We start from the raw sequence: 25,854 nt of genomic DNA, 5'->3' as shown, positions 1-25,854 counted from the left end.
CACTCTTAGTCTATTGCAGTTTAGGTTCAATTGGTAGGTTTTTTTGAAGGTATTACGTGTTGTTTTAAGGTAAAAAAATAATAGTGACGTGCTGATTAATTTTATTTGAATTTGAAAGAATTTTTTCATTTTCCAGGAAAACATTCTATTCAAAAAAATGGAATAAAACTGATGATTTATACGCTATTACAATTTAGGTTCAATTAGTAGGTTTTTTAAAGGTATTACGTGTTATTTTATGGTAAAAAAATAATAGAGACGTGCTGATTAATTTTATTTGAATTTGAAAGAATTTTTTCATTTTCCAGGAAAACATTCTATTCAAAAAAATGGAATAAAATTGATCACTCTTAGTCTATTACAATTTAGGTTCAATTGGTAGGTTTTTTTGAAGGTATTACGTGTTGTTTTAAGGTAAAAAAATAATAGAGACATGCGGATTAATTTTATTTAAATTTGAAAGTAATTTCTTCATTTTCCAGGAAAACATTCTATTCAAAAAAATGGAATAAAATTGATCACTCTTAGTCTACTGAAATTTAGGTTCAATTGGTAGGTTTTTTTGAAGGTATTACGTGTTGTTTTATGGTAAAAAAATAATAGAGACATGCGGATTAATTTTATTTAAATTCGAAAGTAATTTCTTTATTTTCCAGGAAAATATTCTATTCAAAAAAATGGAATAAAATTGATCACTCTTAGTCTATTGCAATTTAGGTTTAATTGGTAGGTTTTCTTGAAGGTATTACGTGTTGTTTTAAGGTAAAAAAATAATAGAGACATGCTGATTAATTTTATTTAAATTTGAATGGAATTTTTTCATTTTCCAGGAAAACATTCTATTCAAAAAAATGGAATAAAATTGATCACTCTTAGTCTATTGCAATTTAGGTTCAATTGGTAGGTTTTTTTGAAGGTATTACGTGTTGTTTTAAGGTAAAAAATAATAGAGACATGCTGATTAATTTTATTTGAATTTGAAAGAATTTTTTTATTTTCCAGGAAAACATTCTATTCAAAAAAATTGAATAAAATTGATTACTCTTAGTCTATTGCAGTTTAGGTTCAATTGGTAGGTTTTCTTAAAGGTATTACGTGTTGTTTTAAGGTAAAAAAATAATAGATTCGTTACTTGTGACAACCAACTTTAACATTGTTTAAAAAACGTTTTAAACGCAAAATTTTGAATTTTCCGCACATAACAGACAGAGTCTATGTTATTCTGAACATTTTTCAAAATGTTTTTTTTAAAAAATATTCAAAATTGTGCTTTTCACATACCTGAGAAATTTGCGTGTCATGCGCCATGATTTGTCACGTCACGAAGGTTCAAATGCTCTTAAGAAAAAATTCCAAGACCTCTTTTCAACCTCTAAACATGCAGGTTTGGAAATAAGCGCATGATTTTAGGTTGAAAAGAGGCTGAGAAAAATGAGTGTGAAAAGAGGGAAAAACTTCGACTCGGGAACTTTTTCTTTTATAAATCAGATTTTCCTTGTAATCGATTCCAATCAAGTTCGCAACATTTTTTCGTGAAAATACACTTTTGTACCAAATTTCAGCTATGTAGGTCAAAAATTCAAGAAATTAGAAAGGGACACCTTTCTACCGTTAATTTCACAGACGCACCCCAGTGGAAAATTGCCAATGGTAACCATTGGACCATTATAGGACCAATGATGGTCCAATATTGAGCCAATGTTGCCAATATTGTGCCACTCTTTTGCCAATGGTAAATTTCCCACTGGGACAAAATAAAAAAAAGGTCGGGGTTCGGGGATCAGAGTATCCAATCCCCTTATTTTCGGCCGCTAAGTATGAATTTGTAGTCCGTTTTTCCTCCATCACGTTTGGACTTTTCCTAACCTCTAAAAACTTATCAGATTTTTCGTAGTATACGAATTTCTTTAAATATTAATGGATTTACATAAAATTTGGTATCTGAAGTAATTTAGGATTCGCTGATTACGAATCTAGAGTCAGGCTTTCAAAATTCAAAATGGCGGATCCAAAATGGTGGACGAGCTTTTCCACTGCCATTTAATATTTTGAAAATCTGACTTTACATTTGTTTATAATTAGCGAATCCCAAATTACTCCAGATACGAAATTTTACGTAGATCCATTAATATTTCAAGAAATTCGTATACTACGAAAAATCTGATAAGTTTTTTGAGATTAGGATAAAATCCTGACGTGATAGAGCAATACGGACTTCAGATTCGTATTCAGCAGACAAAAATACATAGGGTTAGATACTCTGATCCCTGAACCACAACCCTTTTTTTTTGTGGGACTGTGTTTTTAGTTTAATTAGATTCGTTTTTTTAATTTCTGGAATCTACAGACGAAAACACAACTTGTACCAAATTTCAACTTTGTAGGTCTACGCGACCGAACTTTAGGAGTAGAAAAGGGATGTTATTTTGTCGTCTATTTGTTACTATTACTTAGTGCATTTCGTCCCCATTAAAAGTCAAAAAAAAAAAAAATTCATACACTCCGAGGCCTTTAACAAGATTGACTGGAAAAACCCCCTATAAAACCGTTTGATATTTATTTCCATGAAAATAACCATTACATCGAACAATCAAGATAACTTTAACCGTCATTAAATTGTCCTTTATCTCCGTTATATACGGGGGAATATTACTGCAGAAAATAATAAATATATATATATATATGTTTACTCTTATACATTTATAAAGTGATTTCAACACGCAGACAAAATACAATCGTCTATTGAATTGTTGCAGTGAACAAACGCCATAGCGATAAAGGGATCAGGAGTCATAAATATGTAAATGGCCAAAAAGAAAAGAAGCAAAAGCATCCCTTAACGCGAGTCGGGTGACTTGTAATGATCACCCTCTAGTACACGATTCTCTTTAAGTCAGTCCTCTATAATCACTTTGGAGATAGTAAAAGGGGAGAAAAGAGTTTTTTAAAAGGGCAGAAACTGAATAACTCCAGAATCGGCGAATGGAGTGAAAATAACAGCCAGACATTTGCGACTTTTCATTATTATTATTATTATTACTGTGTGTACTAAATCAAATATTTTTGACATCGTAAAATGATATTTAAATGCATTTATACCTTGTATATATGTATATACTTTACTATACTTTGCCGTACAATATAAAAAGTTAGGTAAGTCATATTTTAGTCGAACGGAGAAAATAACAAAAAATTGTTTGTGTTTAAAAATCTGTAGTTTAGAAAATTATTTAATCTAGTTTCACTTCGTTGTAAATTGATAGCGTTCTTTTTAATTTTGAACTCAAAAGTTGATATTATTTAAATAAATTATATGGACTTGTTTTTTTCATCAAAAGCAAAACTTATATTCTTAGATAAGTCTACTTTGTATCTAGCGAAAAGGTAGATGAGTTTAGGCCGCCATTCAGTTTTAAGAACTTAGGTAACTTACGCCCCACATGGTGGGGTAATAGCGTACTATATACGTTCTACATTTGTTTCTAAAATTTTAATTTTTAATCAGAAATTATATCTCTAAGCAAAGACTGCGATTGGTTAAATTTTTTGAGGCCGATGAATCCGAAACCGAAGCCCACTTAACTCCATTAGTTCAGAATTTTGCCGTAACCTCAAAAAATCCTAAAAGCTGCGAATCCCGTATAAAAAATTTCTTTTTGATCTAGGGGTCTATCCAAGTTTACTATATATGTTTTTAAGGTCGCTGAATCCTAATCTGATGTTCTTTTAACCGCACATTACTTTAGGATTCGGTTATAACCTCAAAAAAATGTATTTTTAATCTGTTTTTTAAGTTTATGGCAAAATCCTGAAATAATGGGGTTAAAAGGGCATCGGATTTGAATTCAGGGACCCCAAAAACATATGGTAAACATAGCCAGACCTCCAAATCAGAAAGAACAATGTTTCACTTAATTCGCAGGACAAATTTATGGTTTTTTGAGGTTATGGCAGAATCCTGAACTGATGAGATTAAACACTTCTCGAATTCGGATTCAGCGACCCCAAAAACATTTATTAAACATAGTCAGACTCCCAAATCAGAACTGTTTTTTTTTGTATGACTGAGTAATTAAAAATACAATTAAATGTAATTTTTTCTTACGAATTCATTAAAACTAAAAACTCATTTTTCACCAAAATATGATTCCTAAGTTTTTACATCGCATGGCCATCGTTAAAAAATATTTTATAAAAAATGTTCACTTGACAGCAAATATATTTGATGATGATAAAAATAGGGCTTTCTAAAACAGTAGTGTAATCGTATATTGATAAATGACATAGATTTAACACACGTTCATAATATAATATGTTCTCTTGTAAAATTCAAGTGACCTCAATTTATCTAATACATTTCTGCTTAGAATATTGTATATATATATATATAGTACATTAGCGTGTGATAAATGGCCATTTGTCAAGTGAATACGGCGGAAGATGAGATAAGATCACTATGTCCGATCTTGGTCTCCGGTCGAGCATGTAGCGTGATTAATTAACTGCCAACTTGCAGGTCATACACAGTCTGTTCACATAGACCACGATATATTCAGAACTTGGGTTACTGGGTGAAAATTGCCCTTTGTTGCCCTATAATAATTGATCTATGTACTACCTTATCTTGTTTACCATTGAAATTGACCAATAATGAACGATAAACAGGAGAGGGTATTTAATAGTCATATGTGGTATACAGTTATTAGGAGAACAAATGTTTATTTCTAAATTATGGCACAAAAGTTCAAAATCATCTAAAATTTCGTTGAAAAAAATAAAAAAAAAACTGTTCAAATGCAAAAAAAGAAATGCGACTAAAATATATACCCAAAATTCGTTTGAATAGTAAGTTTCTGTATTTTATGTAGTTATAAAATTTGTAGAAATTTAAATCCCAGCTAATCCTTTTTTCGAAATAATGAAATTTTAAGATTTTACTTGGTATTGTATCACATCAGGTCCTAAAATATTTAATTTTTAGGATTAGAAATACCACTTTTAGCCTAACCCAGAGCCAACGATGCTTTTCAAGCCGAATTTTGATTTTACAGAATTTTCATTTGTCCAAATAAATATCTGGCAGAAAAATTTAGGAACGAATTTTAAAATTAACCAAAAAAGTTAATAGCGAAATTATGATTATTTAATTTTAAAATTCGTACCATAATCTTTCTGTCTATATAATTTATCGGTCATTAGCAATTTCGAACTAATGGTGATTCGGCGTTTTCAAAATTCTGTAAAATGTAAATTCGAACAAATCAAAATTCGGTTAGAAAAGAACTTTTTTCTAATATTCTTTCAGTAAAATAAAAATTCTTTTAAATGACTATTATGTTTAATTAAAATTCGAGTAAATACAAAGCAAAATTTTAAAATTTGATTATTTCGAAAAAAGGATCAGCTGCGGGATTTAAGGTTCTACGGATTTTTTATCTACAAAAAATATTAATTTATTTATCATTTGTGATTAATTTCATTAAAAATATATTCCTGCAATTTATATAGGCTTATTTTTTTATAATCATAACAATATTGGCAAATACGCAATTCTTTAAGACATAAACTACTCTAAAACTCGTAGGACGAATGAAATTATGTTGGTATGTTAAAAAAGTATATTTCATATACAGCATATGCACATTTCTGCACTTAACAACCAACACATAGTCATCATTTATCACCGCCAACATTGTTCATGAATAATAAATAATTATATACATTCGCATTTGTAATTTATAGTTTACGATCATCATCATCATAATCATCATCATCATGATCGCTTGTCGACACCATCAGTCTTCTAAACGATCATTATTATACAATCATTGTTATTCTAATTATTATACTGTTATTCAACTATTTTCCACAACAAGTTTCCTAATCCAGATTATTATCTTTACTATATATCTATAATTTATTTCTCAATCTTACATTGAATGAAAAAAAAATTTATTTCAATCAAAAAAAAATTATTTAATCCTAATAAATGATTATACTTGTCTATTATTCGTATATTGATTATGTATTTGAACCAGATAAATATTTACTAGACCTGAATATTAAATTTTATCGTATGTAATAAATAGTTCTTATGAGAAAAATGTAGTATATATAAACTTATAATCACGGTTACAGGAAAAAAATCCAGTATATTTCAGTATAAAAAGAATTCAGAATAGCGTCAAAATCCTAACCAGGAAGAAACGAACAAAAAATGTATTGAGCAAAAGATGTTTTCTCGAGAATATGTATGGGGGAGTGCGGGGCAAAGCCACTAATGTTACGTTTATTTGTAAATATTTTTGTTATAACATTATCAATATACGTGATTTTTTTAAATTAATTTCAAACTAATTAACAACAAATTTTAATAATAATTACTTAATTTATTATAAGCATGATTATTCAATTTAATTATTTTCAAGATGCAAAAAAACGGCTTTGCCCTGTATGGCGGGGCAGCGACGTTTTTGCTTATATTTTTTAAAGGTTGAAAATTATATCCATTAAAACTGTACGAAATTACAGTAAATGACAGTAAACAGAAGTATTTAGTACATTTTTAAAAAGAATTTTAGTTATTTTATAAAAAATAATCATTACTTGTATTTTTAACCTTACATTTTGAATTCGATTCTTCACTGTTTCATCAAAAAATCTACTTTACCTTCTATTCAAATTGAAAAACAATTTAAATAACCGCGCGAAAATATAATGAAATACATACTATAATGTTGATTTATATTTACGAAAAAATTTACAATTTTTTCAATGTGAATAAAATAAAGTCAATAAAATCACAGTTATAAAAAATACATTATTCCAAATATAAACAATAATAAGAAATCATAAAAAAAATTTGTAAAAAAGAAAGTTAAAGATCTAAAGTTAATGCAGCCCTTAATGACAAACATTTTTTTATTTTTTAAATTTAAATTATTTAGATAAAAAATGAACTTCAATATCATGCAGATCGTGTAGATAAATGTTTCATTTATTCAAACAAAAAGTTTTTAAGAACTAAGTGCTTAAAACCATTTTTTAAATTTGAATCTTCGATCAACGAAATTTTCATCTCTTCCTTGCAAAAACTACTTTTATATTATATTTCTTATTGTACTTAATATTTTCGAGCTTTTTTTTCTAATCAATTGCTTTAATCATATATATTAAAAATTAATTTGTAAACGAAAATTGTAATAGATTAGAAAGAAGAAAGATATTTTGAAAAACGTTTTTGCCCCACATAGCGGCTTTTCTCCACTTTCCCCTAATAGCAGCTCTTACAATTAATAGCTTATTCATTTAATTGTTCTAATTCATTAATAGAGATTAAAACGTTTAGTTCCAAAAGTCCGTTTTTTATGTACATGTTTATCCTCATTGTTCTCGAAATTGGCATCCTAAAAAAATATTTGCAATGCGTACATGGAAAAAAATAGAAAACCGAATAACGTAACTTTTACTATACTTTAAAAGTAAAACATGAACTGTCCGGAGTTTTTGCGCATTTCTGATAATTTTTATTCCGAAAATAGTAAAATTTACTTCTAAAATAGTAAAAATTATTACGGAAATAGTAAATTTTAATATTTTCAAAGTAAAAATTAACACAAATGCGCAGAAACTCTGGATAGTTCAGGTTTTATTTTTAAAATAGTAAAAGTTACTTTATTCGTTTTTCAATTTCTCTCCGTGTAAAATTTATATATTTAAGCCTACACTTTTTTTAGAATCTGCAAGAAAAATAAACTTTTGACTTAAGAAAAAAGTTTTTAATGATTTAATAACAAAAAAAATTCGTTATTTATTTCATAAGACGGAAGTTAACTTTTTTTCTAAATTCTAAAAGATAATAAGATCTAGATTGCAATTTTTTTTATCAACTTGAAAAACCATGAAGATGAATGTGGTCATCAAATACGAACTTTTTGAACTAAATGAGTTAACTTTTTATATTCATCAAGAATTTTTCAATTTTATTCATCATCATCTTTAATTTTTATTCATCATCATAAATCAGGTAGCATATCAGTTTGAAAAAAATTTGAGGAATAAACAATAAATTAATTTCGATGTTAATATATATGAAATATATATATATATATATATACATATATGCAATGCAAAGGGTGTTAATACTTTAATTTCCGATTTATAAATAGCACCCATAATTCATAATAACCCCGTCTCTTGGAGAGAGAAAAGATGTGGAGTAGCCCTAATAATTGATTCGGTAATACTGAGTCATCCTATCAGACCCCTACTATAACTCATTAATCATCTTACGCTTAATAACTTTACTTTGGATCTTGATCAATTTATCATTACCCGCACCCAACGAAGAAAAACTTTATGATTTTAGATATCTGATGTTGTAAATTTATCATTCCTCTCGAGCATAAAAAAGTTTCATATGTACGCGGATTTTAGTACTAATTAGTTGCAAAAAAAAAAATTGCTTTTCAATTAATCAAAAAATATTTTACTCCAAATATAAATATATCATTCAAAAATTAATTGAACGAATTATACAAAAATAATAATAATAAATCAGGGTTTTTAACAAAAAAAAAAAAAAAAATTGCAGGATTTTTCCAGATTTATAAAATTTTCTGACTTTTCCCAGAATTTTCAAGTAGCGTGTCAACTCTTGAGGCTTAAATAAAGAAGTATAAAAATATATGAATAAATAAGTGTAGATATTTAAATGTGACTTATATTCGTCATTATTTATAGGTTAGAAATCCGTTTGATTAAAAATAATATAATTTCTTTTTCTCAAAATATCGTACAAAAAGTGAAATATTATTTTTTTAAATTTGTAAATTGTAAAAATTAAAAAATATTCTATTTTGAAGAAAGTCCAGTGGTTAATTTATTTTGCTGTCATGAACATAACCTCAAAACTTAGGCTAGTTCAAATGTCATTTTTCGTTTATTAAACATAGTTTAAGGTTTGAGGTTATGTTCATGATAACAAAATCAATTAACCACTGGAATTTCTTCAAAAAAAGAATAATTTTTAATCCTTATAATTTACAAATTCAAAAAATATTTCACTTTTTATACAATATCCTGAGAAAAGAAAATATGATTTTTTATTCAAATAGAATTCTAACCTCTAAATAATGACGAATATAATTCACATTGAAATATTTACTTTATTTTTGTCATATGGCTGATTTTGCTTCTTGAGCACCATGATTCAAGAATTTGACAAACATTTTTTCCTGAATTTTTTTCCTAAATGTGAATTAATTTTAAGCACGAAAAATATTCTGTTCACCATTTCACATTGACGTTTAACATCGCAAATTTTGAACATTGCGCGCACGTTTACATAAATGAATATTCACAAGTGCCCATAGGATATAAACCACTAATTGAAGCATATTCACTAATTAGGCTTTCACGGATGGATGGGTTCCTCTCTCACTTTCTCCTCATCATAAAAAGGGGCACTTCTGATAACTTTGATGTACTCATCAAGCCACTTTGGACATTTTTTTTTTTTTTTTTTTTTTTTTTTTTTTATTATCATTATTATTCACTTGGCAAGCTGCGCGCATATATGCAAGCTGCATATAAGAATTATATTGTCAGTAAAAAGAAAAAAATTTTTTTTGATTGGTGATCCTCCCATTTATGGTAAGGTAATAAGCGCTCATCAATTGAGGTTTTCTCAATTAGTTCAGGACTGTGGCACAAAGTTTGTTATTTTTCGGAGAAAGCGCGTGTAATTTAAAGCGCATCTGTTTAAATCCGGGCCATCATGGCAATTAAGTTGAAAAATCACTGCACACCTGTCTTCTACTTTTTATTTTATGCATATTGACTCTGATCACATAACTCGTCATTTTAATAACATGCCAGCTGATGCATATATATTAATCGAGAAATTATAATATATAACAATTTATTAATCAATATTTTTAAGAAGAAAAAAATTCAAAAAAAAATAAACTGGTATATTATAACTGCAATCGCAATTGAATTTTTAATTTAATTCTGATATCGTCTGAATGGTTATAAATTAATTTTCTGGAACAGAATGGACATTCATATTATGTGTGTACTTGAAGCTCGCACAAGAATAGGGCGTAAATGTATATATATATATATATATATATTATGAGGAGGGAGAGTGAGAATGCCAGTATACACTTACGGGTACGGAGAGAGAGAGAGAGAGATAGTGGGCCACTTAATTATCCGCGAGGCCAATTAGGCGGCCGCTAATGGAGTCCTGCGGTGAGATATGGGGGTGCGGGTGCAGGGCGTCCAGTCCTCATCGCGCCTCATTTACTATCCATCAGCGCCACACGCTCTCTTGCTAGCCAGTTAGTCAGCTCCCTCTCTGTCTCTCTCTCTCCTTCTACTGCCAACGGTGATTTATTGCACTTCAACAATATGCATAATTTTGTTCTAAACCCATTCAAGCCTTTTTAACTACACTTGTATAATTTACATTATTTTTTCATCATCTTAACTTTAACGTTTTTATTAGAAATTATTAAAATTTATTTGAAACAACGGGACGCATGAATAAGGTAAATGCACCAGTACTCGTTAGTGCATTAGTTATCGGCAGCTAGTACATTATATTGTAAAAAATAAGATTAGTGTACCTACACGGAAAGAAAAGGAATGGTTGGGCCAACCATAGGTATTGATAAATACGTCCCATCAATATTATATGGTTACCACAACCATATCTTTAGTTGATACAACCATAGTATGGTTGGCCTAACCAAAGGTTAGGTTGTCACATCAAAATGACGAAAAATTGCAAATTTGATGTGACAACCTAACCTTTGGTTAGGCCAACCATACTATGGTTGTATCAACTAAAGATATGGTTGTGGTAACCATATAATATTGATGGGACGTATTTATCAATACCTATGGTTGGCCCAACCATTCCTTTTTCTCCGTGTAACTTTCCTGTGTTATTAATTGTGTGTTTTGATAAAATAAAACCTTTCGGCATCGAAATGATACAAATTCGTCGTGTAAATAGTAAATTTTTAATTAAAAAATTATATTTTTTCGTGACAAGGCCACGTACTGACTAGATCTTTGGCATTTCTTAAAGTTCTGCTTAGGCGAATGACATATACAAAATAACTTGTGATTAGTAGTGTAAAGTGAATTGAAAGTTAAACTTAAATGCTTTTATCATAAAGTAATGAAACTACTATTGATGGATTAAAAAAAATAAGTTAATATTTAAATTATTATTTTATTATTAAGGAAAACGATAACTAAAACTCTAAATTCATCGTGTGTCAGTAATCGTCAGAGATGACGATAACTAAAAATTTTTAAGTACTTAAACAACTGTCTTTTTTATTGAGTGATGTTAAAAAGCTTTGTTTTCAATGTAAAAATAAATTTTGTATATTATAATATTAATAGATTTTAGTTATCGTCAACTGAAAATTGGATGAAATGAAAGTTATTTTATATTTTCTTTTATGACGATAACTAAAGCAGGAGGCTGTCGAAAACTAAAACATGTAGGTTTTGTGTAGTATTTTTTAGTTAATGAATTTAAAAAGAAGTATTATTAAATTTAATTAAAAAGTAAATTAAGAAAAATATTTTTGTTAATGTTAAATATGTTTTATTATATTAAAAATTTGTTTATAATTTTATATTTTTTTAAATTTTTTTCTTTCTTAAAATTATTTATTTTTTTAAAATTTTATATTTATTTATTTATTATAGAAAAGTATAGTATATTAGGGTCATGTGACTGTTAGGTCTGTAATTTTAATTTGTCCGTAACTTATCTCGTAAAATGCTGAATGGACTAACAGATGAAATTTTGTGGAGGAAATTAAAATATGATAAAGAATGGTTATGAAGTACGAAAATATTGATATATTGTTAAATAAATATAATAAAAGGTATAAAAATTGTTAGAAAATCACAGAAAATTAAAAGGCATTAAAATAAGCTGCAACGCTTATTATTTTAATCCATTTTGGTATTAAAATTCACTTCACAGATATTTTTATTTGTTCGAATTTTTATTTGTCAGAATTTTTATTTGCTCGAATTTTAATTTAAAACTAGCGATATATTCCTCGCTCGCTAACGCTCGCTCGGTTGAAGTTTTACTTTTTTTTCTTTACGTATTGTAGTTTATTCATATGTATATTTATTTTTTGTTTTAAATTATTATTTCATTATAAATTATAATAATTCAATTTTTTTAATTTTCAAATTACTTTTTAAAAAAAATTTAATTTAATGTAATAAAACAAATTTTATATGTCTGTTGACTTAAATTCTGATTTTATTCTACAATATTGATTGTAAATTGTTTCTCTTTTTTTCAATTGCTACTAAATGCTATGTAAGGAAAACTGGTAAGGGCCTTACCACTTTTCCTAACGAATACCCTACTTTTTAATATTATATAGTATTCAAATTTGTAAATCTAAAAATATATTTTTAATTCAATATAATTAATTAGTACTATTAATTGATTATTTTATTAAATATATAATCGAACTGATCTTCGTATTTATCAAAGCCAAAACGCATGTTAAATCGTTTTAGCTATCTCCGTAATCAATGATTTAAAAATCTAAAAGGGTTATATCTTCGGAAGTGTGCATTGATTGAGTGCATTTGTGTAAAATTGGGAGTGACATGAGATGCTTTATTCTTTGTTTTTTAGAAAAATTGTCAAGAATTTATAATTTAAAATTCAAATTTTATAAATATTTTTAAAAAAATTTTATGGTGTTGCTGTTAATGAAAAATTATAATACAATGTAATGAATATAAACATGAAACATCAATTCAAAAAACAAGATTTATTGATTCATTATATCGAAAAAAATAAACATATATCAAATTTTAAATTATTATTGTTAAATAATAATTAAATTCTTAAATCATAAGAAGTCTTATTTGTGTCAAAGTCATTTGCGACGCCATAATTACAGTCATGCATGAAATTATTAACATTTTTTCATTTTCCATTTCCATTTTTTAATATTATATAATAAAGGAACCCAAGCAGCACGGTGTATCCCCTCAACATCCCTTGAATATCACCGTGGAATATTCCAATGATTTTCTAAGAAAACCAAAAAAAAATATATATCCAAGCAATATTGAGGGAATATTCCAGTGATATGGATGAAATATTCCACGGTTATATTAAATTAAATTTTTTTTAATCTTCCTGATTATTTAAATAACAATTTATAACACAATTCCATGATTTCAACACATTAATAAAGTGGTTCATTTAATGAAAATATTTAGCTTCTTCATCTTGATTAACAGAACTTATACTATTAGTTTTAAAAAATTAAAAATTTTCATTTTTGTGAAAAATAATGCCAGCAATTATATTCTGACAAAAATCAATTAAAATGTTTATATAGGAAAAAGTTATTTAAAAAATTCAATTAAAAAATAAGGAGAAATGTAAAAGATATCGAAAAATGAAAAAAAAATTAAGAATGAAGAAATAAAATTACAAAATATTGAAAAATGTAAAGAATATCGAGAAAATTGTAGAAAAAGAAAATTAGAAGCCAATAATAATATTAATTTAAAATGTTTGAAGTTAGCAAATAATATAGTAATTTGGATGTTATTTGTTAATTTTGTCCAGCTAAGCATTTTCTTTCAGAAATGCCAGAGGATAAAAAGTTTAGTACATGTTGTCATAAAGGCAAAGTTTTGTTAACTGAATATCCATTACCCCCGGTAGAATTAAAGGAAATAGTTTGTGGTCAAACTGCAATTAGTAATCATTATAAAAAATGTATAAGAAGCTACAACAATACAATAGCGTTCGCAACCTTTGTGCAACATATGCTTCTCTACAAAATAAAGGTCCTCAAGTCTTTAAAATGTGTGGTCAAATTTACCATAACACATATTCATTACATCCCAAAGAAAATGAATTCAGAAAGTATGGTCAACTGTATATAATTGACAATGAATTAGCTACACAAAGTCGTAAAGATATTAATAATAACTGCAGAAATGATATTTTATCTAATTTAGATAAGTTGATCAGAAAAATTAACCCTTATGCTAAAGCGTACAAAATGATGTACGAAGTAGAAAAAGAAGAACAAGAATTTGTTACTAATAATAATAATCTACCTCGAGAAATTAAAATGATTATGAAAAGAGATATTAATTTAGATAAAAACCGATATAACTCTCCTGTTACAAATGAAGTTGCTGTTGTATTTGTTGATGAAAATGATGAACCTCCAATAAAACGCGATTTTTGTGTATATTCTAAATTTGATAAACCAATTAGCATCCCTGCAATAAGTAGATATGTAGATCCAATGACATATCCTTTAATATATCCTGCAGGAGGTAGTGGTTGGATGCCGAAATTATTATCAAAAGATCAAAGAAACAATATAACAGCTTTACAGTTTTACTCATTTAAAATTAGTGTTAGAGATGAGTTTAGTCCATTTCTTAATTTAGGTAAATTAAGCCAACAATTTATTGTCGATGCTTTTGTAAAAATTGAAGGTGCAAGATTATATTTTATAAAGAAACAACAACATATCTTGAGAACTGAATTATACTCTGGATTAATGGATTATTTACATAAGAGAAAAGAAGAGAAGAAAATTGTTCAAATTCGTAAAATGTTTATATTGCCATCTAGTTTTGTTGGAAGATCTAGAGCATTACAACAAACTTTTAGTGATGCAATTTGTTTAGTTCAAAAATATGGTAAACCTGATTTGTTTATAACTATGACATGTAATCCTAAATGGAAAGAAATTACTGATAATATTAAAAAAATGAAGATGTAATAAATAGGACAGATATAGTTGCAAGAGTATTTAAACAGAAAGTAAAAGAATAGCTTCATAAAATTACTGTGAAAGAAATATTTGGTACTTGTATTGCTTACACATATGTAATAGAATTTCAGAAGAGAGGATTACCGCATATTTACTTATTACTATATTTACATATAGATGACAAAATAAGAACAACATATGATGTCGACAACTTTATTTCAGCAGAAATACCTGATGAAATAACTAATCCACGTTTATTTAATTTAGTAAAGCAATTTATGATTCATGGACCATGTGGAAAACAGAACTTAACTTCTCCTTGTTTGAACATAAATACAAACAAGTGCACTAAAAATTATTCTAAACAATTTAATGATAATACAGATTTTAAAATTAAAAGGCTGCGCTAGAAATTATCGGCTGCGCCTTTCAAAAGTTAAAAAAATACAAAGCTACGCTGAACAAGAGCGGCTGCACCTTTTAAAAATTTTAATAAAATATAAATGGTTGCGCTCAGAAACATCGGCTGCGCTTTACAAACAAATATACATATAAAATGGCTGCGCTGGAAAATCGCAGCTGCGCCTAAAATCAATGTCGTAAAAAACACTTAAATATTAATTTTTCTAGGCAGGTTACTTTTAGTTAATTAATTACTTTTCATAATACCATTATGTAAATTTTTTATACTAATAAAAAGACAGTTTCTAAATGAAATTAATAATTAGTACTTTTACTTCATTAATTACTGTTCATACATTTATTGTTTTTTTTTAATTGTTACGTAATGTAACATAAATATTATTTTATAAATTTTTATAACAAATAATAATAATTAAAAATTTTATATTTCCAATTAAAATTATAGCTATAAAAATTTAATTACTATTTTAAGCCTGGATTCTCATCCAATAGCTTGGGAATTAGTTTTGGTTATCTATTGAATTTTTCTTATAGAAATTGAAAAATATATAAGGAATACATAAAATAAGGATTAAAATTTGTTAGTCACAACTACATAAAGTGACATTAACAAATTTAGGAATCAAAGGTTGAAAATAATAAGGAAACACATAGGTCAAAAATAATACAATTTTAAAGAATAACCGCCAGCTTTAATACGGCAGTATTCTTTGGAATTGGGAAATTGTGAAAGATTTTTAGATAGTGAAAGAAGTTTTTCAAAAAGAAATAAGATAAAGATAAAAAATATAATTTTAAAACTTACTTTTTATTTATCAAAGATAATTTTCCCTGAAGATGCAAAATATTAGATTATTCGTCCTTCTTTGATAATTTCTTATTCGGTAATAAACGTAGAAAGTTTCACTGAACTTTTAAAAATAAAATTTGAATAATTTTTAGAATTTGATTTGATTACGAATTTTTATGTTGAAAATAATTTTTGAATGTAGAAAATGTAAAAATTGAATAGCTTTTATGACTCTTTATGAGTTTAAATGTAGAAATGTAGATCTTTGAATAACTTTTGAATGTAGAATTTTGAAAGAACTCTTATGAGTTTAATTGTAGAAATGAAATCTTTTTGTGACTTTTTGTGTGAATGTAAAATTTTTGAATGTCTTAAAATTTTTAAATGAGATGCTGACTTACGCAAACATGCGTTTTTAAGGGTCTATCCCCACTCAAAATTTAGACTTTTTGTGGGTTGTCCCTTAAAGAAACAGATTTCCAAAAAGTAGGGATAAAATCTCAAAGAAGGAGAGATCTTTTATATTTTACATCTTTTTACAATTAGATTAATTTTTTGTTATAAACAATAATAATTTTTATTATAATTTGTTATTAACAATTATTATTTGACTTAATTTACATAACCCTTTTTAAATTTTGGTTCTACGACGATTTTTAAGAATAATTCATTTGTTAGATCTAATTTATTTATAATTTTCTATAATTATTGTTAATTTTAACTAATTTGTATAATAACTTAACCTAACCTACAAATTATAGTTGTAATTATTTAAAATTTTAATTATTTATAATTATTTATTGTTAAATATCAATATAATTTAATTATGGTTAAATTGTATTAAATTTTAATTGTTTATTTATTAATTTTATATTTTTTATAATTTTTATTATTAATTTTACTTATATTAATAATTTTAAACAATAATCAATTATAAATTTTGACAATTATTAGTTTTTATTAAAATTTAATATAAATTGTTGAAAAATAACATTTTAATTATTTATTAATAATAATAATGAAATTAATTATTAAAGTTAATTGTTATTAAAAATTTATATGTGTGTGAATTTTAGTATAATATATATTTTCGGAACCTAGACAAATTTTATTACAAACAGAAGGAATTCTTGGCGACAGGGACTCTCGGACCTGTCGTAAGAAAAACGAAAATGAAAGGAAAAGGACCCCAGCGGTCGACATCTGGAGGATGCACTTGTAGAGTTCGAAAAGATTTTTATGGTTGTATTTTATAATTTTATTGCTTACGGATGTTTCAGTTTCTTAGATTTTTGGAAAAAGTGCATTCTGGTAAATGTTGACCACTAAGGTTTCACGCTTCATTATCTGCTTAAAAAGGCAACAAGAGAAAAAACAGATACATTATGAGTCGATGAGTACAAGAAAGAACATGATTTTTTAAATAAACAGATGTTGTTTTTCTTTAAAAGGATGAGAAACGTGGGAGAGAAAAAAAAATTAAATATAGAGAAAAAATAAGATTAAAAAATGACCAGATGTAACACCCCCACCGTAAAATGGTTAGTTGAGGATGCAAGACGAAAATGACCATACTTTGAGCAATAATCAAATTTTTGTTACATAAACTTTTTTTTTAACTTTTTGAAATAATAATAATATAAGAAAGTAAAGATTTTGTTTCAGTTGCTTGAGAATTGCTTATATGTCAAACAGCATTTTGTTAAGTCAGAAAGAATTTACTGCAAGTTGAAGATATTCTTAATCATAATGATTGATTAAGGTGTAAGCAAATGTTCAATAGACGAATATCTTGATACTGCTTCTGGAACATTTTTAAAAGATAGTATGTATCTTTTAGTTGAAAAATTTCTTCTTTCCTAATTGATGGAATGAAATGTTAGGTTGATAACATTTCTGGTAAATGAACTTTTGATTAACTTATTTTAGAACAATAATTCCATTATTGTTTTTTTAGATGATGATATATTTAATAGTTGTTGTCACGCATTAGCTAATGAATTTAAATGTAGATTCATTTTAATGTCCGAATTTATATGTATTTCGGAATAAGTTAACTTTTGATGGAAGTTGAATTATGAGCACATTCTAAACTCATTACTAATTGTTGTAAAAACATGTAAGGTGTAGAATCTTCATAAAACGTCTTCTGTTTGTTTTCCAGATGTGTTAGCCATTGATATGTGTTGAATGTGCAGTTGCTTCTTGATAAGGATCAAATTCAATCATATTATTAACTTATACATATTTAAAATATAACCAATTTCTCTTGCAACTGCAACTTATTTAATTTTACTTTTCTTTTACAACTTCTGAATTATTGAAATTAATGTATTGAATTTTAAAAATGATTATTAGTCTCAAAATATAAATTAAATTTTTAAAAATTAACTGCAAAATTAACTAATGCTATTCAGTATTGTACATAATTTTGTTGAATTTCTTGATTTTACAAAAATTGTTGATTACTGTTGAGTTGTTGTATTCTTTGTAATGCCTTTGGTTTTTTTGTGAATCCTTACAAATATTAATAACTATTGTTATTTTTTTTTTTTTGATTTTATATAATACAAAATTTTCCTTCAATTGAAACTGTAAAAAATTTTCTGATATTTTTTTTTTATAAATTTCGACATAGTTTAATCTGTAACATATAAGAAAAATATTAATTTATAAGAATAAAAAAAAATTAAAATTTTCCATTTTTTTAAACAACAAAAAAAATGAACTTTTATTTATATGTTCTGTTTATTTATTTTTGATTAATCAATTATGTGTTCTTATTCATTACAATTCAATATATTAATTATTATATACATTTAATGTTTTCCCATTTTAATATTTTAGACTCAGAAAAATCGACTTTAAATTAAAGATAAAAAATTTTCATTGCGTATGAGATAAAAATCTCTGTTGTGTCTGAAAGTAATTGAAACTTTATTTGTTAACGAATGCAACCTTGCCTCTGAAAGTAATCGAAACTTTATTCATTAAGAAATGCAACCTTGCCTATGCACAATCTATACACAATCATTTATATAAAACATGTATCTTACTGAATTTGAAATAAAAAAAATATAAATAAATAACAAAATAACAACAAAAATTGTTCTACAAACATTACTGCGCAATAAGGAGGAAACGAACCTCAATTTATGAATACCAATATTTTTTAAAAATTTTACAGGATTTATTTTCATAAATGCACCAAGCTATCACGGTGTTTGCATTCCAAAATTTATAATTACTTGATTATATCCAACAATCTTTCATTCATATTCAATAAATGTTTTATCATCCTTTTAAATAAAATCAAATTATCATTACAATTTCTAAATTGATTGTTTAAATTTGTCTTAAATTTCTTTTATTAAATTTAATAGAAAAAGAAACCCTTTAATTAGAAATTTGTATCATAAAAAAAAAATAGTAAAATGGTTCACTCAAAAGGAATATAATTGGTTTTAAATATTTAATATTACATTGTAATAAACGAATCACAAATTATTAATCTGAAAATTAATGAAAAATTAACATATTTTATTTTTTATGTTCATTTTGAAAAATTGTTGATTTTGGTATACTATATTGACAAAAATTTAGATATGACATTATTGATTTGGAATTTGATTTTTACATTCTCATTTTTATTTTAGTTTGGCTTAAATATTTTGATTTTAATATTATTTTTATCCAGATTTTAGAATTTTCTTTATAAGGATATTAACTTTTGTAAATAAAATAGTAAATATTGTTTTGTTTTATTTGACTAATATATTTCATCTTATTGGTCTTGAATTTTTGAATTTTTTCTGATTTCGTTTTCTTTAGTTTTGTTTGAATTTGATATCTTTTGAAACATTTTGATAAGAATGGATTTAGATTTAGCTTTTGATTTTTAAAATAAAATTTATTAGAATTTTATGTAAATTCAGAATTAGATTTAGTAATTTGATTTTAATTTTAGAATTGGATTTTGTTTTTGATTTAGTTTTAGATTTTGAATTCAATTGTAGAATTCGATTTAGAATTTGTTTAAAAATTTTATCTTTTACAAGACTTATAAAAACTTCGTATAAAAATCCTCTTATAGGAATATAAAATTTCGTAGAAAAAAGAAATCCTCTATGGGAATATAAAATTTCGTATAAAAATATCCTCTTTAGGAATATAAAAACTTCGTTGCAAAATTTATCCTCGATGGGAATATAAAAATTTCGTATAAAAATCCTCTTTAAGAATATAAAATTTCGTATAAAAATCCTCTTTGGGAATATAAAAAAAATTCGTTGCAAAATTGATCCTCGATGGGAATATAAAAAAAATTCGTATAAAGATCCTCTTTAGGAATATAAAATTTCGTATAAAAATCCTCTTTGGGAATATAAAAAAAATTCGTTGCAAAATTGATCCTCGATGGGAATATAAAAAAATTCGTATAAAGATCCTCTTTAGGAATATAAAATTTCGTATAAAAATCCTTTTTAGGAATATAAAATTTCGTATAAAAATCCTTTTTAGGAATAAAAAAAAATTCGTTTATAAAAGTTTGTTATCCTCTTTTGGGATAGAAAAATTTGTTCATAAAAGTTCTTTGTTTATAAAAGTTCGTTATCCTCTTTTGGGATAGAAAATAAAAATTTTGTCCATTAAATAATCGTAAAATTTGTTTTAATATTTAGAATTTCATTGAATGTAAAAAATTTTTGAAATTCGATTTAGAATTTTTTTAAGTAGATTTAAAATTTTAAATTTAGTATTTGATTTATAATTTGATTTGGTAATTTGTTTTCGATTTAGAATTTTTAATGTAGTATTTGATTTATAATTTGATTTAGTAATTTGATTTTCATTTAGAATTTGATTTTTAAATAATATATCGATATATTCATGATTTGGAAATTGCAAAAATGTTATTAGAATTCACGAGGTACGTCGCGTTTGTGATATAGCGCGCAGAAGTAGAGATGAGTTGGTGGGGGTAGCGCGAAACTACTAGAGTATATTCAATATGGCCGAATGTTGGTAGTAGTTATGGCCGGTATATGGCTGACCCAGTCAACCGTCTAACTAGTAAGGGTCTGTTTCCCCTCACACAACGCGTTCAGCGAGAGTCACAAGCATCCACAACGTGATTTTTATAAAAAGAGTATTTATTATAAAATTTATTTAAATAATTAATTTTTTTAACTTTTTATAATTAGTCATAAGATAGAAAAATCAAAAATGATATTAAAAACCGCGAGGGACTTCGCGTTCGCGAGATAACGCTCGGGTCGCGGCAGGTATACGAAGTACTGCCGGCGTTACGCGGCAGCGCGACCTAGCTATTATACAAATAGGGGACCCTATAAGGGACCATGAGAGTAGAATTTTATGTTTTACTCTTACACAAAAGAATATAATTTATTTAACAATTTCTTATTAAGTCTTTTTTTTATACACAAATAAATTTTATAAACAAATAAATTTTATTTAAAAAAAAAATTTATAATTTTTGTAATTATTTGAAAAAAAAATGAATTATCTTATTTATGAACTCAGATTTATTTTTAAATGTAATTAAATTGATTGATTTGGGAATATAATCCATAATGACGCGTATATAGAAAAATATATAAGAAAAGATTAGAAAAATTCAATAGAAATCAAACCAAAACTATCCCTCCGGGGCCTCCAAAAATTTAATCTATGTTACGTAATGTAACATAAATATTATTTTATAAATTTTTATAACAAATAATAATAATTAAAAATTTTATATTTCCAATTAAAATTATAGCTATAAAAATTTAATTACTATTTTAAGCCTGGATTCTCATCCAATAGCTTGGGAATTAGTTTTGGTTATCTATTGAATTTTTCTTATAGAAATTGAAAAATATATAAGGAATACATAAAATAAGGATTAAAATTTGTTAGTCACAACTACATAAAGTGACATTAACAAATTTAGGAATCAAAGGTTGAAAATAATAAGGAAACACATAGGTCAAAAATAATACAATTTTAAAGAATAACCGCCAGCTTTAATACGGCAGTATTCTTTGGAATTGGGAAATTGTGAAAGATTTTTAGATAGTGAAAGAAGTTTTTCAAAAAGAAATAAGATAAAGATAAAAAATATAATTTTAAAACTTACTTTTTATTTATCAAAGATAATTTTCCCTGAAGATGCAAAATATTAGATTATTCGTCCTTCTTTGATAATTTCTTATTCGGTAATAAACGTAGAAAGTTTCACTGAACTTTTAAAAATAAAATTTGAATAATTTTTAGAATTTGATTTGATTACGAATTTTTATGTTGAAAATAATTTTTGAATGTAGAAAATGTAAAAATTGAATAGCTTTTATGACTCTTTATGAGTTTAAATGTAGAAATGTAGATCTTTGAATAACTTTTGAATGTAGAATTTTGAAAGAACTCTTATGAGTTTAATTGTAGAAATGAAATCTTTTTGTGACTTTTTGTGTGAATGTAAAATTTTTGAATGTCTTAAAATTTTTAAATGAGATGCTGACTTACGCAAACATGCGTTTTTAAGGGTCTATCCCCACTCAAAATTTAGACTTTTTGTGGGTTGTCCCTTAAAGAAACAGATTTCCAAAAAGTAGGGATAAAATCTCAAAGAAGGAGAGATCTTTTATATTTTACATCTTTTTACAATTAGATTAATTTTTTGTTATAAACAATAATAATTTTTATTATAATTTGTTATTAACAATTATTATTTGACTTAATTTACATAACCCTTTTTAAATTTTGGTTCTACGACGATTTTTAAGAATAATTCATTTGTTAGATCTAATTTATTTATAATTTTCTATAATTATTGTTAATTTTAACTAATTTGTATAATAACTTAACCTAACCTACAAATTATAGTTGTAATTATTTAAAATTTTAATTATTTATAATTATTTATTGTTAAATATCAATATAATTTAATTATGGTTAAATTGTATTAAATTTTAATTGTTTATTTATTAATTTTATATTTTTTATAATTTTTATTATTAATTTTACTTATATTAATAATTTTAAACAATAATCAATTATAAATTTTGACAATTATTAGTTTTTATTAAAATTTAATATAAATTGTTGAAAAATAACATTTTAATTATTTATTAATAATAATAATGAAATTAATTATTAAAGTTAATTGTTATTAAAAATTTATATGTGTGTGAATTTTAGTATAATATATATTTTCGGAACCTAGACAAATTTTATTACAAACAGAAGGAATTCTTGGCGACAGGGACTCTCGGACCTGTCGTAAGAAAAACGAAAATGAAAGGAAAAGGACCCCAGCGGTCGACATCTGGAGGATGCACTTGTAGAGTTCGAAAAGATTTTTATGGTTGTATTTTATAATTTTATTGCTTACGGATGTTTCAGTTTCTTAGATTTTTGGAAAAAGTGCATTCTGGTAAATGTTGACCACTAAGGTTTCACGCTTCATTATCTGCTTAAAAAGGCAACAAGAGAAAAAACAGATACATTATGAGTCGATGAGTACAAGAAAGAACATGATTTTTTAAATAAACAGATGTTGTTTTTCTTTAAAAGGATGAGAAACGTGGGAGAGAAAAAAAAATTAAATATAGAGAAAAAATAAGATTAAAAAATGACCAGATGTAACATAATAATAAAACCACAATATTTAAATGAATTTCATAAATAGTATTTATTTTCTACCTTTTCAATCCGAAGACAAAAAAGACAGAAAATGATGTAATATTAAATACAAGTTTCATAATAGAAATTTTTGCAAAATTCATGCAAATAACTTAAAAAAAAAAAAAAATTTGGCATTTTTTTTTGAATAGACATGTATGTAAGGCATGTGATTTCAAATTTTGAAGGAAAACTGTAAATAACTTCAAAAAGAAAACGAAAAATTTGTTTGTGGTGTCGGTCGGTGTCGGTCGTTTTAGAACTTAATATAATAAGAAGGATATGAGGGAAATTGAATATCGCCATAACTTTGTGAAAAAAATTTTTTTTTAGCTGAGATTTAAAATAGTGACGTATTTTATGTGTTATTATCGTAAAAAAATAAAAAATTGCAAAAAATTTTTTTTGCAAAAAATTGCGCAAAAAAAAATTAGGCATTTTTTTTTGAATAGACATGTATGTAAGGCATGTGATTTCAAATTTTGAAGGAAAACTGTAAATAATTTCAAAAAGAAAACGAAAAAGTTGTTTTTGGTGTCGGTCGGTGTCGGTCGTTTTAGAACTTAATATAATAAGAAAGATATGAGGGAAATTGAATATCGCCATAACTTTGTGAAAAAAATTTTTTTTTAGCTGAGATTTAAAATAGTGACGTATTTTCTGTGTTATTATCGTAAAAAAATAAAAAATTGCAAAAAATTTTTTTTGCAAAAAATCGCGCAAAAAAAAATTAGGCATTTTTTTTAATAGACATGTATGTAAGGCATGTGATTTCAAATTTTAAAGGAAAACTGTAAATAATTTCAAAAAGAAAACGAAAAAGTTTTTTTTGGTGTCGGTCGGTGTCGGTCGTTTTAGAACTTAATATAATAAGAAAGATATGAGGGAAATTGAATATCGCCATAACTTTGTGAAAAAAATTTTTTTTTAGCTGAGATTTAAAATAGTGACGTATTTTCTGTGTTATTATCGTAAAAAAATAAAAAATTGCAAAAAATTGCAAAAAATTTTTTTTGCAAAAAATCGCGCAAAAAAAAATTAGGCATTTTTTTTTGAATAGACATGTATGTAAGGCATGTGATTTCAAATTTTGAAGGAAAACTGTAAATAATTTCAAAAAGAAAACGAAAAAGTTGTTTTTGGTGTCGGTCGGTGTCGGTCGTTTTAGAACTTAATATAATAAGAAAGATATTAGACATTTTAAAGAATTTTTATTGGGTAGAATTTCATTGTATAGAATTTTCATTTTATTCTTTCAGATGAATTTTAATTTGTTCGAATTATTATTTGATATAATTTCCACATAACCCATTTTTTATACTACAAAATTTTTACTTAACTGAAAAATAATTTAACAGAATTTCTAATTGATAGAATTTTCATTTGTTCGAAATTGCAAATGGTCGAACAAACAATCGACAGAAAGATTTAGGCGTGATTTTAAAAATCAAACCAATCACAATTTTATGGATAATTTTTTATTGTTGGATTTAAAAAATCGCGCCGAAATCTTTCTGTCGATTGTTTTTTCGGCCATTTGCAAATTTCGGACAAATGAAAATTTTATCAATTAGAAATTCTGTTAAATTATTTTTCGGTTAAGTAAAACTTCTGTAATGTAGAAAATCGGTTTGATGAAAATTCTGCAAAATACTAATTCGAACAAGTGAAAATTCGGCTCAAAAATAATTATGACAAATATGAAATTCCATGAAATGAAAATTCTAACTAATGATTTTTAGAGCATAATCATGCGTCCCGAAACATCAGAATTTTTGCCGAATCAACAAAAAAAAATGTATTGCCTCTAACAGCTTTAGTTGAATTTGCTAAATGTTATGCGAATTCAATAACATTTAGCAAATTATGTCCGCCATATTGAATTTTTAAAAACTAACGTTAAATTCGTAATCAGCGACTTCGAAAACCCCCAGGTAACGAGTTTCATATCAATTCAATAAAATTTTACAAATTTTATCCGCCATATTGGATCTGCCATTTTGAATTTTTATAAACTGACACCAGATTCGTATAATTAGTGACCCCAAAAACCTTCGAGTAACAAATTTCAAGCGAAATCAATCGATTTTAAAAATTTGTTACATTTTTACCGACATTTTGAATTATATTGCTCTA

The 25,854-nt window shown here is 25.8% G+C and overlaps 1 long non-coding RNA gene across 4 annotated transcripts in view; it reads right to left on the bottom strand.

Moving 5' to 3' along the window:
- LOC127284013 (uncharacterized) overlaps positions 1-25,854 on the bottom strand; it is a 70,281-nt gene that overhangs the window by 30,886 nt on the left and 13,541 nt on the right. The window lies entirely within an intron of this gene.

The sequence above is a fragment of the Leptopilina boulardi genome, unplaced genomic scaffold (genome assembly GCF_019393585.1).
Source record: "Leptopilina boulardi isolate dan_hultmark-lab unplaced genomic scaffold, ZJU_Lbou_2.1 LbouV2_316, whole genome shotgun sequence".
Classification (NCBI taxonomy): Eukaryota; Metazoa; Arthropoda; class Insecta; order Hymenoptera; family Figitidae; genus Leptopilina; species Leptopilina boulardi.
Note: the sequence above shows the minus strand (reverse complement) of the source record. Positions and strands in the feature narration are given on the sequence as shown.